Here is a 14,084-nt window from a genome sequence, read left to right as displayed (position 1 = left end):
CTCCTTATTCAGAGGTATACCAGAAACCTCCTTGTTAAGCTGTCTGCGATACCTCTGTGTCCGTTCATGACGAGTTTCTGGGATGCTCCAGCTCCTCCATCAGAGTGAGCACAGCCCACCTGATCCCAGCTTTTCTGTACATGTGTCTGTGTGTCTGTCCTTTCTTTATTCTGTCATTACCCGTAGCGAGGTTCCTGGGACCCACACTGCGCGAGGACACAGCATGTGCTCAAGACCACGTGACCAGTGAATGAAGCATGCCAAGCAATGAGAGGGGTTAGAGCTGGAGCAGTCTGGCTGTGGCCAACAGGGACAGCCAGCACTGTGTGACCATAGCGAGCAACACCATGTTCCCCTTAGATCAACTGAAGGGGTGGCCAGCTGTGGGGAGGTGACAGGCAGAGCTGGATGCCATCCCCCTTGACTCAGCTTCAGCAAGCTGACATCCATCTTACCAGAAATGACCGTGAAGGAGCATCACCCTCTGCCCCAGCCGGAAGTCGGGACCTGCTGTGGGAAGCAGCCGCTCACGTTTTAAGGAGCTGACTTCATCTGGTGTGGATAGAAAGAGACTGCGCAGCTTGCAAACTCAGGAACTGCCAGCAACTTCAAAGCTCAGCGATGGGCCTCTGGGGACTGGGCCGAGAGTCTCTCTCAGTCCCCGCTCTGAGGTCGTAACCCCGTGTAGGGGTGCAGCAGTTCCGTGAGGGGCAAATGCTGGTGTATGCTCAGTGTCACATCTCACCTCTGAAATGGCCTCTGTGCAAGAACAAATAACCCGGAAGTAACTTAAAACGTGTTCTCTCCACCCAGCTACTAGGCCTATGGCAGTATCTGCAAATAAAAATCAGAAATATTTACACTTTTGGGACTAGGGGTGTGGTTCAGCAGTAGAGCATTTGCCCAGCAACTGAAGGCCCAGGTGAATGGAACCTGTGCACGGAAAACTTTTCCAGGAAACTCTCACAGTGTTATCCGAAGAGCTGACCATGGGCTGAAGGCTAGCATCCGGCTGGAGGGGTGAACACTGCCTTGCCATGTTAGTGGCTGATTTAAAATGAACTGGAAGCCAGGCTAGGGGGTCCTGAGAGTCTGGGCAGAAGTAAGCTAAGGAATTGGCCCTCTGGTTAGTGAGGGAAAGCTAGCATGTGTTTAATGTCAACGGAAGGCCAGCAGGTGTACAGAGCACCTACTGAGTGCTACCCGGAGCCCTAAGTTTGTTTTGCCATTGCATCTTGTTTGAGGTGCTGGGGGGTGAATCCAGGGCCTCCCATGTGCTCTACCACCAAGTGACAGCCTAGCTCAGGACCGAAGTTTTTTTGTGTGAAACATGGATAGCGCCTTGGGACAGGACCTGCAGATGATGATGACGTCCTGAGTCTGGAAGGATGGGTCTAGATGGGCTAAGCGCAGCAGAGACTATTCCAGTTAGGGGGGCAGTCCCATGGGAGGCAGCCTGGAGTGTCTGGCCTTCACTTCCCAGTCGCCTACGATACAGGCAGGTTCGGGTTAGGCTTCGCGTTAGGCTTAGGGTTGTGTCGGGAAAGACAGATCACGGTGAGCTCCGTTCCGAACAGTGTGAGTGACGAAGTGAGGCGCCACCATGCTGACAGTTGAAGTGAGACTCCTGGGACTTCGACACAAGCCTCTTTTCTTGGAGCCCTTGACCGTCAAGTTCACAGGCACATCAACTCCTAAAAGAAAGGCACCAGAGGGTCGCGATGTCCACGTCCGGCCTGGGTAGCTCACTGGTGAGACACGAGCAGAGTGTCCTATGGCTGTGAGGCTGCAGCCTCAGGCCTGGGTAGACATGTGCTCCTGCCCTCCGGTCCCTTCCCCCGTCCCTGCCAAGTTGCAGGGGACTTTGTGGAGCCTTGGCTGTTTGTTGTTAGAAGGCTTGCACCTTCACAGCACGTCAGGATGGAGTCGGGGGGGGGGGGCCCATGGTCATCTGAGGCTGGCTTTTCTCCACACACTGCCCTTAGGAGCCATGGAAATCGCTGCACGCTTGTGGTTCATCCTATTTGATGGGTAGCAGAGCGTGGACGGGGGGCCATATACCACAGCTTACTTCACCATTTGCTCACTGGGAGAAGCTGGACTCTTATTTTGGACTATTACAAATGGAATTTGTAATTTTTCGCTTTGTAGATGAGCATAAGTTTTCACTTCTCTGGGATAAATGCCCGGGTGTGCAACTAAATGAACATACGGTAAATATATGTTCAGCGCTTTCTTTTGCTGTTTGGGAAACTGCTTGGGGCTGGGGGTGTGGCTCGGGGACAGAGCACTTACTTAGCCTGTGTAAGATCCTGAGTTCAGTCCCCAGTACTGCAAATAATAATAATAATAATAATAATTCATATAAACTTCCCAGGCTTGTATCCAGTGTGGCTAGGTGAAAGACACCCACCTTCTCCACACCCTTGTTGGATTCCATCCAGCTTTAATCTGTGTTCCTCTGTCGGGTGCCCTGTTCTGAGTTCTAGGCTGTTCTCTCTCAGTGATGCTTCCCTCTGAGTGTGTTTCCATGTTTGCCATTCATACATCGTCCCCAGGAAAATGGCTTTTCATAGCTTTTCTGTGGTGGTATTGTGTTCCCCAAAATATTGTGCACGCTAATAAACTTATCTGGGGTCAGAGAAGAGAACAGCCACAATGTTAAACATAGAGGATAGGCAGTGGTAGCACACGCCTTTAATCCTAGCATTCCATAGGCAGAAATCCCTCTGGATCTCTGTGAGTTCAAGGCCACACTGGAAACAGCCAAGCATGGTGACTCACACCTTTAATCCCAGAAAGTGAGCCTTTAATCCCAGAAAGCGATGGTAGAAAGCAGAAAGATATATAAGGCGTGAGGACCAGAAACTAGAAGCATTTGGCTGGTTAAGATTTCAGGCTTTGGAGCAGCAGTTCAGCTGAGATTCATTCTGGATGAGGACTGAGAGGCTTCCAGTCTGAGGAAACAGGATCAGCTGAGGAATTGGTGAGGTGAGGAAGCTGTGGCTTGTTCTGCTTCTCTGATCTTCTAGCGTTCACCTCAATAACTGGCCTCAGGTTTGATTTTATTAATAAGAACTTTTAAGATTTATGCTACACTTTTCCTCAGATTATAATTGGATTTTTGAATTTTAAAAAATATGTGTGTATGGTGTAGTTATGTATACATGTTGAGCAGAGGGTGCATACACACCCGTGTGTGTGTGTATGTGTGTGTGTGTGTGTGTGTGTGTTGGGGGGAGAGGTCAATGGCTCTCCATCTTCTTTTCTAAAGATTTATCCATTTTTATTTTATGTATATAGGTATTTTGCCTGCATGTGTGTCTGTGTACTATGTGAGTACCTGGTGTTCGCAGAAGCCAGAAGAAGGCATTGGATCCCACAGAACAGGAGTTACAGAGAATCATGAGCCACCCTTCCACCTTAGTTTTTGAGACAGGATCTATCATTGGGTCTGGAGCTCACCAGTTCCACAGAACTAACTGGCTAGTGAGCTCCAGCGGTCATCCTGCCTCGACTGTTTCTCCAGAGCTGGGATTACAGGCATGGGCCACCATGCCTGGGTTTCTTAGGTGTTTGCTCAGGATTTGAATGCAGGTCCTCATGTTTGTGTGGTATTTGGTAATTTTATTGAGTAAGCCATCCCCCTGGCCCCCTAGTTGGATTTATTTTTAATGATGAGTTTTAAATTTTCTTCACATATTTCAGATATAATAGCAACTCTACCATTTTAACAATGTTAAGTGTATAACTGAGCAGCATTAGGTATATTCACTCTATGATGTATTTATTCCTCTCCAGAACTTTCTAATCATTCTCATCTGAGACTGTGCTTAGGAAACTCCTTCCCAGCCATTGGCAATTGCCATGTTTCTTCCTGTCACCATGACTTTATCTATTCCAGCAAAGTCACATTGATGGAATCACATGCTGGCATCTCCAGGGGACCACTGTGCACTCCAGCCAGGAGCCCTATCTTTCCTATGGCTGAGTCATCTAACACTGTATGGCTATGCCACAGTTTGTTAATCTGTGGTCAATTAGTGGACCAGTGTATGTAATCTTCCACCTTGACTGTGATGACGGACACTGCTGTGTGAGCATGCAAACACCTTATCTTAGTTACTTTTCAGTCGCTGTGAGAAGACACCATGAACAAGGCAACTTATAGAAGAAAGAGTTTCTTTAGGGCTTACAGTGTCAGAGGGTTAGAGTCCATGACCATAATGGTGGGGAGCATGGCCGCAGGCAGGCAGGCATGGCGCTAGAGCAGTTGCTGAGAGCTTGCACCCTATCCGCAGGCAGGAGGCAGCCTGAGCTGGCCATAGGTTTTTGAAACCTCAAAACCCACCCCATTGACATACTGACATACCCCCTCCAACAAGGCCACACCTCCTAATCCTTCCCAAACAGTTCTACCAGCTGGGTACCAAGTACTCAAGCGTATAAACCTGTGGAGGCCATTCTCATTCAAACAACCCCAGACCTCTTGATCTGTAGTCAAGTCCCTGCCTTGATCTTTACCCATCTGAAAGTGAGTCAGACTCTCTTTTGACCAACTTGACATCCAACTCTTGCCTCTTCCCTTTCTGGACCGACTCCTGGGGCCATCAACAAGTGGGCCCATTGGGCCACTAGAGGGAGCTCCCTGTCTTGGGATTTGTTGGGGGTCTTTGGCCACCTCTCTATCTATAGCTTTCTGGAGGTAGAAAAGGGGAGACTAACAAAGAGCATGGCAACCCCTCCCCTCCCACCCAGCTGCACTCTCAGCTCTCAGAGGCCATTTTTCCAGGGTTTGACCTGTCACAGACTCAGGAGCTTTGTTCCTGGGATTCCAAGCACCGCATGGAAATGACATCATTATCAAGGCAAGCCTGGGAGTAGAGAGTTAAGGTCAGCGTTAGAGGACACCCTTCTCTCCAGCCTTAGTATGGGAAACGGGTTTCCTGGCTGCTTTGAACTTAAATGGAGCACATACGGGGAGCACTCGGCCTCACACAGTTCTCTGGTTTCCAGTTCTTCTTAGTTCACATCTACAGCGTCAGAGCCTGGGAGTTTCTTACCCCCACAGTAGGCTCATAGCTTCTGGAAAGGAGAGTGGGGGACTGCTTCCAGTCTTGGCAAATCCAGACAAGGTTTTCCCTAAGGCAGCCAGAACGTCCTGAATCTCTCTGCCTGGCTGGTGGGAGGTGAGATGACCAGCCCCCTCAGACCCCTGGTTTTCCCCTATAAAATGAGGTCACAAAGACACACTGAGGTCCTGAGGGGCCCCGACTCTCCTGCAGGCCATGGGGGGGGCAGTACCACTCCACATCCTTCATGTCAACACAAAATCACATGGAAAACATGCTGGCTAACATTTGGGAGTGTTCCTCCCAACACTTGGGAGGCTGAGGCAGGGGGATGGTTTGAGCCTATGAGTTTGAGGCCTGTCTGGATACTACAGGGAGAACCCGTGGCAACCTTTTGAGGACCTCATATTTTTGCCTCTAGAAAACCCTACTTAAATCACTTAGCCACCAAGAAGGAAACAGAAAGGAGCTAGGATGTCACCAGGCTATGAAAAAAGTGAAGAGGGCCCTAGAGCGGGAGTTTGGAGTCTGGATGTGAAAGAGGACTTTAGCATTTTGCTGAGGGTGAGGTTAGCTGGCCTCCAGGCTAGCTGTCTCTTGCCCGGCCTCTCCTCTACTGCCTGGCCTCTCCTCTACTGCCCGCCCCTCTACACAACTAAGCCTAAAAACCCAGTACTATTTGTCACTCACAGTTCTGGAATCAAGGGCACTGGGACCATATGTGAAGCTAGAAAGGAAAGGAAAATTACTGGCTACATTTCTGTCTCTTTGCTGAGTTCCATCTTTAGCTCTGTTTGTTATGGCCAGTGCGTGGACCTTGAGCTGGGTAGCTACCGGGAAAGGGGCAGTCTGCTGCAGTTACCTCCGCAGCCAGCTGCTGTGTCTCCAGGTCATTTCCATCATTCACTATTTTCTCCAGCCCAGAGGCTCTTACTGTGATGCCCAAGCTGATCTTGAGCTGTTGGGTTCAGGTGAATCTCCTGCATCAGCCTCCCAAGCAGCTGGGACTACAGGTATGAACCACCACACCTGGCTAACCAACATATTTTACAACTTCAAGGGGTAATAAGAACTGCAAAACTTCCCCCAACTCCCCTCCTCTACCCCCCACCCCAGTTTATCCAGGAGATCTCATCTATTTCCCCTTCCTGGGGCTATCCATTTGTGTCTCTCTTAGGATCCTTCTCTTTACCTAGCTTCTCTAGGGTTGTGGATTGTAGTCTGGTTATCCTTTGCTTTGCATCTAATGTCCATTTATGAGTGAGTACATACCATGTTTGTCCTTTTGGGTCTGGGTTACTTCACTCAGGATGATTTTTTTCTAGTTCCATCCATTTGCCTACAAATTTCATGTTGTCATTGTTTTTTACTGCTGAGTAGTACTCCATTGTGTAAATGTACCACATTTTCTTTATTCTTTCTACGGTTGAGTGGTTTTTTTCTAGGTTCTGGCTGTAGCTAGATTTTTTTCGCCTTGCCCACAGTCAGGACAAATCTCTGTCACCCGCCAGTCCCACAGCCGCTCAGACCCAACCAAGTAAACACAGACACTTATATTGCTTTCAAACTGCATGGCCGTGGCAGGCTTCCTGCTAACTGTTCTTATCTTGCTAACTGTGCTTTTATCTTAAATTGATCCATTTCCATACATCTATACCTTGCCATGTGGCTGGTGGCTTACTGGCGTCTTCACATGCTGCTGGTCATGGCGGCGGCTGCAGCCTCTCTGGTCATTGCGGCGGCTGCAGCGTCTCCTTCTGCCTTTCTGTCCTTTTATATCTCCTCTCTGTTAGTCCCGCTTATCTTTCCTGCCTAGCCACGGCCGATCAGGTTTTATTTATTAACCAATCAGAGCATACAGACCATCCCCCAGCACAGCCAAGTACAGACCATCTCAAACACCTGCACTCAGGCCCATGGTCCTAATCATCCTCTATATGGACCTGCTGGGTAACGCCACAAAGAACCTGAGAATGGGCTCCCACAGGACCTACAGAACATCCCACAGCATCTGGCTATTATAAATAATGCTACTATGAACATAGTTGAGCAAGTGTCCTTGTGGTATGGTTCAGCATCTTTTGGGTATATGTCCAAGAGTGATATTGCTGGGTCTTGAGGTAGATTGATTCCCGATTTTCTGAGAAACTGCCATACTGATTTCCACAGTGGCTGTAGGAGTTTGCACTCCCACCAACCATGGAGGAGTGTTCCCCTAGCTCCACATCCTCTCCAGCATAAGCTGTCATCAGTGTTTTTGATCTTGGCCATTCTGTTAGGTGTGATATGGTATCTCAGAGTCATTTTGATTTTCATTTCCTTAATGGCTAAGGCTGTAGAGCAATCCCTTAAATGTCTTTCGGCCATTTGAGATTTATGAGGGATCAAAATGGATGAGTTGGGGGAGGGATGGAGAGGAAGAGCAATGAAAGAGAGATCTTGACAGAGAGAGCCATTATGGGGTTAGGGAGAAACCTGGTGCTAGGGAAATCCCCAGGAACCCACAAGGATGACCCCAGCTAAGACTCCTAGCAATAGTGGAGAGGGTGGCTGATTACACCCCTGTAATGATTGGTGACTACCCTAATTGTCATCATAGAACCTACATCCAGTGACTGATGGAAGCAGATTCAGAGATCCACAGCCAAGCATTGGACCGAGCTCCTAGAGTTCAGTCGAAGAGAGGGAGGAGGGATTATATGAGCAAGAGGGTCAAGATCATGATGGGGAAACCCACAGAGACACTGACCTGAGCTAGTGGGAGCTCGGGGACTCTGGACTGACAGCTGGGGAACCTGCATGGGACCGAACTAGGCCCTCTGAATGTGGGTGACAGTTGTGTGGCTTGATCTGTTTGTGAGGCCCCTGGCAATGGGACCAGGACTTATCCCGGGTACAGGAACTGGCTTTTTAGCGCCCATTCCCTGTAGTAGGAGGATGCCTTGCTCAGCCTTGATACAGCGGGAGGGGGTTGGTCCTGCCCCAACTTGGTATACAAGCCTGTGTTGACTCCCCAAGGGAGGCCTTCCCCTCTATGATGAGTGGGTGGGAGGTGGGGCAGGAGGGAGGCAGTAGGGGGAGCAGGAGAAGGGGAAGGAGGGGGAACTGTGGTCGGTATGTAAAATGAAAAAAAAAATTAAATTAAAAAAAGAAAACTTTGAAACCTAGTTACACATTGGGAGGCAGAAACTTGGAAAACTAGAGTAAAAAATGCCAGCGAATCAGGACAGACAGTGAGCGAAGAGTCTCGAACTGATTCTGAACGTTGAAATATCGGAACTGGCTGTCACCACCAATGATGTACATACACTCACTGGCCGCCATCTCCTGACGACCGCATTATATCGTTACCTGAAGTTCTTGGTGTAGGGCTGAGGCCTCCTGGGCTTTTCCACATCCATGTTAACAATACCGAACAGATCGGCCTTGAAAACACACAGACAAGAAACATTATACAGACTGAGCAGACTGTACTTATGCATGTGGGAATATATGTATGTAACAGCAATTAATGCATTTGAGAGAGCAAGGGGGCATGTGGGAGGCTTTGGAGGGAGAAAGGGAAGGCCTTGGTAATGATATAATTAAAATCTTAAAATATAAACAAATAATTTAAAAATTAAAAATAAAGAAAGAAAGAATATGGACTGAGCAGGTTTCATTTATGTGTTTAGGAAGTGTGTGTGTGTGTGTGTGTGTGTGTGTGTGTGTGTGTGTGTGTGTCTGTGTGTGTCTGTGTGTGTGTGACTGTGTGACTCGTGTGTGTGTGTGTGTGTGTGTGTGTGTGTGTGTGTGTGTGAGTGTATGTGACAACTAAATAGAAAGAGGCCATGAATTTGAGAGAGAGCAAGAGGGGATACACGGAAGGGGTTGGTGGGAGGAAAAGAAAGGGGAAATTATCTAATTATATTACAATTCTGAAAATAAAAAATCAAAATAAAACAAAGCAGAGCTGGGCATGGTGGCACACTCCTTTAATCCCAGCACTTGGGAAGCAGAGGCAGGGACTCTCTCTGAGTTTGGGGCCAGCCTGGCCTACACAGAGAGTTCCAGGACAGGCCGGCTACACAGAGAAACCCTGTCTCGACATCCCTCAACCCAATTTTTTTTTCCATCTAGACAAATGTTCCCGGTAGGAATTGTATTGCAAAGCCCTCAGCTCACAGAGGACCAAGTCTTTCGATGGTGATTACAGGTCCAGAGACAAACTGTGGCTTTGAGGGGTTTGCGTCACCTGTGGGTCACCCCTTACTATCTTTGTTAGCACAGTTCCACACAAGCTAGTGAGGACAGAACCCAAGACAGCTTCGGGCCTGAGTCTTGGGTACCTGCCCGTCTCTAACGGGAGGTGGAGGGCACTGCTCTGCTCACTGCTCAGCGCATTGCTGGGCGGTGAACAAAGCAGGTTGTTGGGACCCTCTGGGCCTCTCTGCTCTCTGGAGTGCTAGACCCGTGGGACCCAGGGGCTGGGTCTCAAACTGGTCTGAGGAGCAGGACATGTGGGGACTTAAAAGTTGCAGATGCCAGCAGCCAGAAGGCCCAAGCACAGCCTGGGAAACTTTATTTAATTTTTCTTCCTATTAAGCCAGTAATTCAACCCAACACTGCTCCCCAAAGAACTATCAGTGAACAGGTGACCTGGAAGCGCCCTTTGTCCCCTGACACAGGAATGTCTTTCACACAGGCCAGCTCTCCCCAGGAGCAGACTGACCCCCTCAGCTGGAGGCTACCTCCATGCTGTGGTACACTCTTGGCTCTTCCTGCCAGCCTCTCCCAAGGTGGTCTGCCCTGTGGGTAAGAACAGCTTCCTCAGAGGGAGGCGGGAGGGGCTTTGAAAGCCCTCTACTCCCAGAGCAGGGCGGCTGCCTCTTCCTTTCAGGGGGCCCAGCTGCTCCCAGCTCCGCCTGGCACTTTTCCCCTGTTCTCCAGCATCCACAACCTCCTCGTTGTGGAGAGCACCTCACTTGACCCTCCCGTGACCCTCTGACTCCCCGTCTCCCCTTCTTAAATGGGTGGGCATTATCTGCACATGCTCCCTCCCTGACCCTTGGCAGCCTGGCTCTTGGTTTATCAGCCGACATCTCCAACCTTCAGGCGCTGCAACCCCATCCCTGGTTTCTCTTTCTTGTCAGTACTTAAATGACCCTACTGACATTCAAAACTGAATGCACATGTCTCAGAGCCATGGTTTTCAACTCAGACCCCCATCTCGCTCCCTCTCCCTTGACCCAATCACGTTTGTTTAGTCTGAGGCATGATATAGCCTGTGCTCTTCAGCAAGCTCGGAGAAGGAAAGTGGCCTGCTTAGGTGAGCCAGCTGCTCAGGAAGGGACAAGAGATCCTGGCTGGGACTCTGGTGCCTGAGCACTGACAGGGGCATCTGGTGCCAGTTTGGTTTCTATTCTGGCTGCACATGACTGTGAGCCCCACGGGGACGGACACCTGCTTCTGTTCCTCCTAGTGTCCCTCAGAGTGGAACTCATCATCGGAGATAATAGAAAAGGGGACAGAGGGGTATTTTAACAGGGTTCTCTAGAGGAAAAGAATCAATGGGATGAATATTAAAAGGGGATTTATTAGATTGGCTTACTCACTGTGTGTAGTCCAACAATCGCTGCCTGCATACTGAAGAGCCAAGACCCCATAACTGTTTATTCCATGAGTCCAGCTGGGTGCCTTAGCAGTCCTCGTCTGGTGTTTTAGGCCCGAAGGATTCCCAGAGAGCCACTGGTCTTTGGTCCATGTTGGAAGAATGAATTAGCTGGGTTCCAGTCCCGGCAAAGGAACGTCCTAGAGCAGCAGCTGCAGCCACAGCAACAGAGTAGATGAGCCCACCAGCAAAATGTGAACGCAATGAGGCAAAAAGCAAACCTTGGGCCCCCTTTTATCCGGCTGCCACCAGAGGGCGCCACACATTTAGGGTGGGTCTTCCCACTTCAAATAACCTGATCAAGAAACTCCCTCACACATGTGCCCAGGGCCTTGCCTTGACTCCAGGTCCATTCAAGTTGACATCCAAGATTGACCATCATGCCCACATACTCAAGAGGCATAGATAGGAGGATCAGGAGTTCAAGACCGTCCATGGGTACTTAGTGAGTTTGAGACCAGCCTGGATTATATGAGACATCATCCCCCAGTCTACCCAAAGGCAGAGGTTGAGGGTTAGAGGTGGGGAGATGGCATATCTTGCCAGATAATACCTCATCTTTGCCCAGTGCTGGGCAGTTGGCTTACAGGGTCGTGTTCACTCCCCATCTTCTCTCTGTGGGCCCCTGACAAGTGAGGAGGGGATGAAGCCATTCCCAGCCCCTCAGCAGCTGTGTCCAGTTTTGCCAGTTTTTAATGACACTTTCCACGGCTTCATTCTAGGTAGGCGTGAAACACTAATTCATTAAAGGGATGGTTTTCTTGGGAGAAGAGAAATGGGGATTAAGTTCCAGGTATTCTGGTTTGGGGAGGTGGTGTGCCACCAAGACTGATGACCTGAGTTTGATCCCCAAGAACCATTGTAGTAGAAGGAATGGACAAATTCCCACAAATTGCTCTGTGATGGCCACAATTACATGGTAACACTTCTGTACACACACACACACACACACACACACACACACACACACACACACACCAATTAATTAATTAAAATCCAGGCATCCAAGAACAAAAAGCAATGTTAGACTGGGCAAAGAGAAAATCAGGTCTACTAACAGTGGAGCCATCTAAGTGCCCTGCGCACACACTGCCTGAAGGAGACAGTGTGCTTCCACTAGCACTGTGGGATGGACGGAAGCCTCCCGTTCCACAAGGCAGGTGTCTGACCACCACTGTCTTTCAGATGGGGAGGCCAAGGCATAGTGAGGTCAGCGGCTTACCTGTGATCACACAGGCAGGAATGTAGATCCCCACATGAGCTGCCTCCAGCTGACCAGTCTCTCTTGGGGAGAGGTGATCACAAAACCCTTGAGCAAGATGAACAGGACATTATCTTTGGGTGGTTCTTAAAGTACCCACGGACATGGAAAAGCAGTTTGCACCAGCTTTGAGCTCACTGTATATGTCAAATTCTCAAATCCACCACTAATTTAGCCTCCTCTGCTCATATCAAAAATTCCTTCATGCCTCCAGCATCAGAGTGTGAATTTTTCCTCTCACAGAGACAGAGCCAGGTAAAAATGCATGCTAGAGGAATTTCCTTCTATAGTGTTGTGGTGTGTACATGAAATAGCCAATATACACTCATGTGTTGGAACACATGGTCTCTTGATGGCAGTGTAGTCTGAGAAAGTTGTGAAAGGAGGTGAAGCCTTCCTGGAGGAAGTATGTCACTGGAGGGCGGGCCTTGATGTTTTATAACCCAGCTCCACTTCCTGCTCTATCCCTGCTTCTGGACTGATAATGTAATGTGGTGGACCAGTCTCATGTCCCTGCTGCTATGCCTTCTCCAACACGGTAACCTCGATCCAAAATGGACCCTTTTCCTTGTTTTTGTCAGAGTGTTTTATCACAGCAACAGAAGAGAAACCAAGACAGAAATTGGTGCCAGGAGTAGGGTTGTTGCTGTGATAAACCTGACCGTGTGGTGCATAGGCTTTGGAATAGGTTTATGTTTATGGGAGGGGTATGGGAGCATTTGCAATTTTAGGTTAAGAAAGTCCTTGAATGCCAAAAGCAGAGCTCAGTGTGATGTTCTGAAGACCAGAAGACCAAGGGAAATGGGGACGGTGGAGACTTGGCTCGCAGTTTCAGAGGAGACCAAGGGCTCCAGCGGGCCCTGGGAGAGAGGCCATTCAAATTCTATCTTGATAAAGAGTCTGGTTGCATTCTGCCCTTGTCCTGAGAACTTGTGTGCAGCTGAATTAACAAATACAGAACCAATATCTTTGGCAGGAAATTTTGAGACAGAATAACATTGAGACTGGGGCACATTTGCTACCTTATTATTCTTATGCAGGTCTATGATGGAAAAGAGCAATAGTAAGGCATAAATATATATATATATACACACACACACACAGTTTGGAGAAAAAAGGCACTAGGGATTTTAAGGTTGTGGCCATGACACATGCTGAAAAGGGAGGTGTACTTGTTAAAGAGGTTGGCATGGCTAAGGAGTGGCCTCCTGCTCTTCACTGGAATAGTAGGAAAGGTGACCTGAAGGCAAAACCCTGACCACTAAAGGCCCAGCTTATGAAGCGAGTGATCTTAAAAGGTTTCCTGCTCTTAAGAAGCAACTACCTAAGGAAGTTTTCTACCAGGCATTGTTTTTTTAGGGAGTCATGGATTCTTATTCCAGTTTCAGACAATGGGTGACAGGATTGAAGTCCCCACGAGGCGGCCCTGAGAGGCCAGTATATGAAGCTGTGAATATGAAGCCTGGGTTATGAGGAAACCCCCAAGATGTTGGACATGCCACAGTCATGGGATGTCTGCCAAGGAGAGCTGGATGCAGGGAGTGGAGTTAGTCCAAGCGAGACATGTATTTTGGAGGGGCGGAGTCATGTCAGCCTTTTGGAGCCGAGATGATTTATTAGAAGTCCTAGATGCCAGACATGGAGTGAGATCATTGGTGTTTCCCCTGCTGGTTTCAGCCATGCTTTGGCCCAGTCTTGCCATGCTATGTTCCCATCCCTCTCTTTTGGGCAAACGTCTGTTGGAAGTATGCAATTTGGTTTTCTTTGTTTTGTTTTTTTTTTTTTTTTTTTTTTTTTTTTTTTTTTTTTTGGTTTTTCGAGACAGGGTTTCTCTGTGTAGCTTTGCGCCTTTCCTGGAACTCACTTGGTAGCCCAAGCTGGCCTCGAACTCACAGAGATCCGCCTGCCTCTGCCTCCCAAGTGCTGGGATTAAAGGCGTGCGCCACCACCGCCCGGCTGTTTTGTTTTTATAAGTGGTCACAGTTAAGAGATTGCCTTGAGTCTCACAGAAGATACTTCTGAAGTTGGACTAAATGTATTTTGCATCATGAGATGCCCATGAGCCAACTGGCACAAGAGGTATAATGTCCCCCATAGGCTA

The sequence above is a fragment of the Peromyscus maniculatus genome, chromosome 3 (genome assembly GCF_049852395.1).
Source record: "Peromyscus maniculatus bairdii isolate BWxNUB_F1_BW_parent chromosome 3, HU_Pman_BW_mat_3.1, whole genome shotgun sequence".
NCBI lineage: Eukaryota > Metazoa > Chordata > Mammalia > Rodentia > Cricetidae > Peromyscus > Peromyscus maniculatus.
This window is presented reverse-complemented; position numbering follows the sequence as displayed.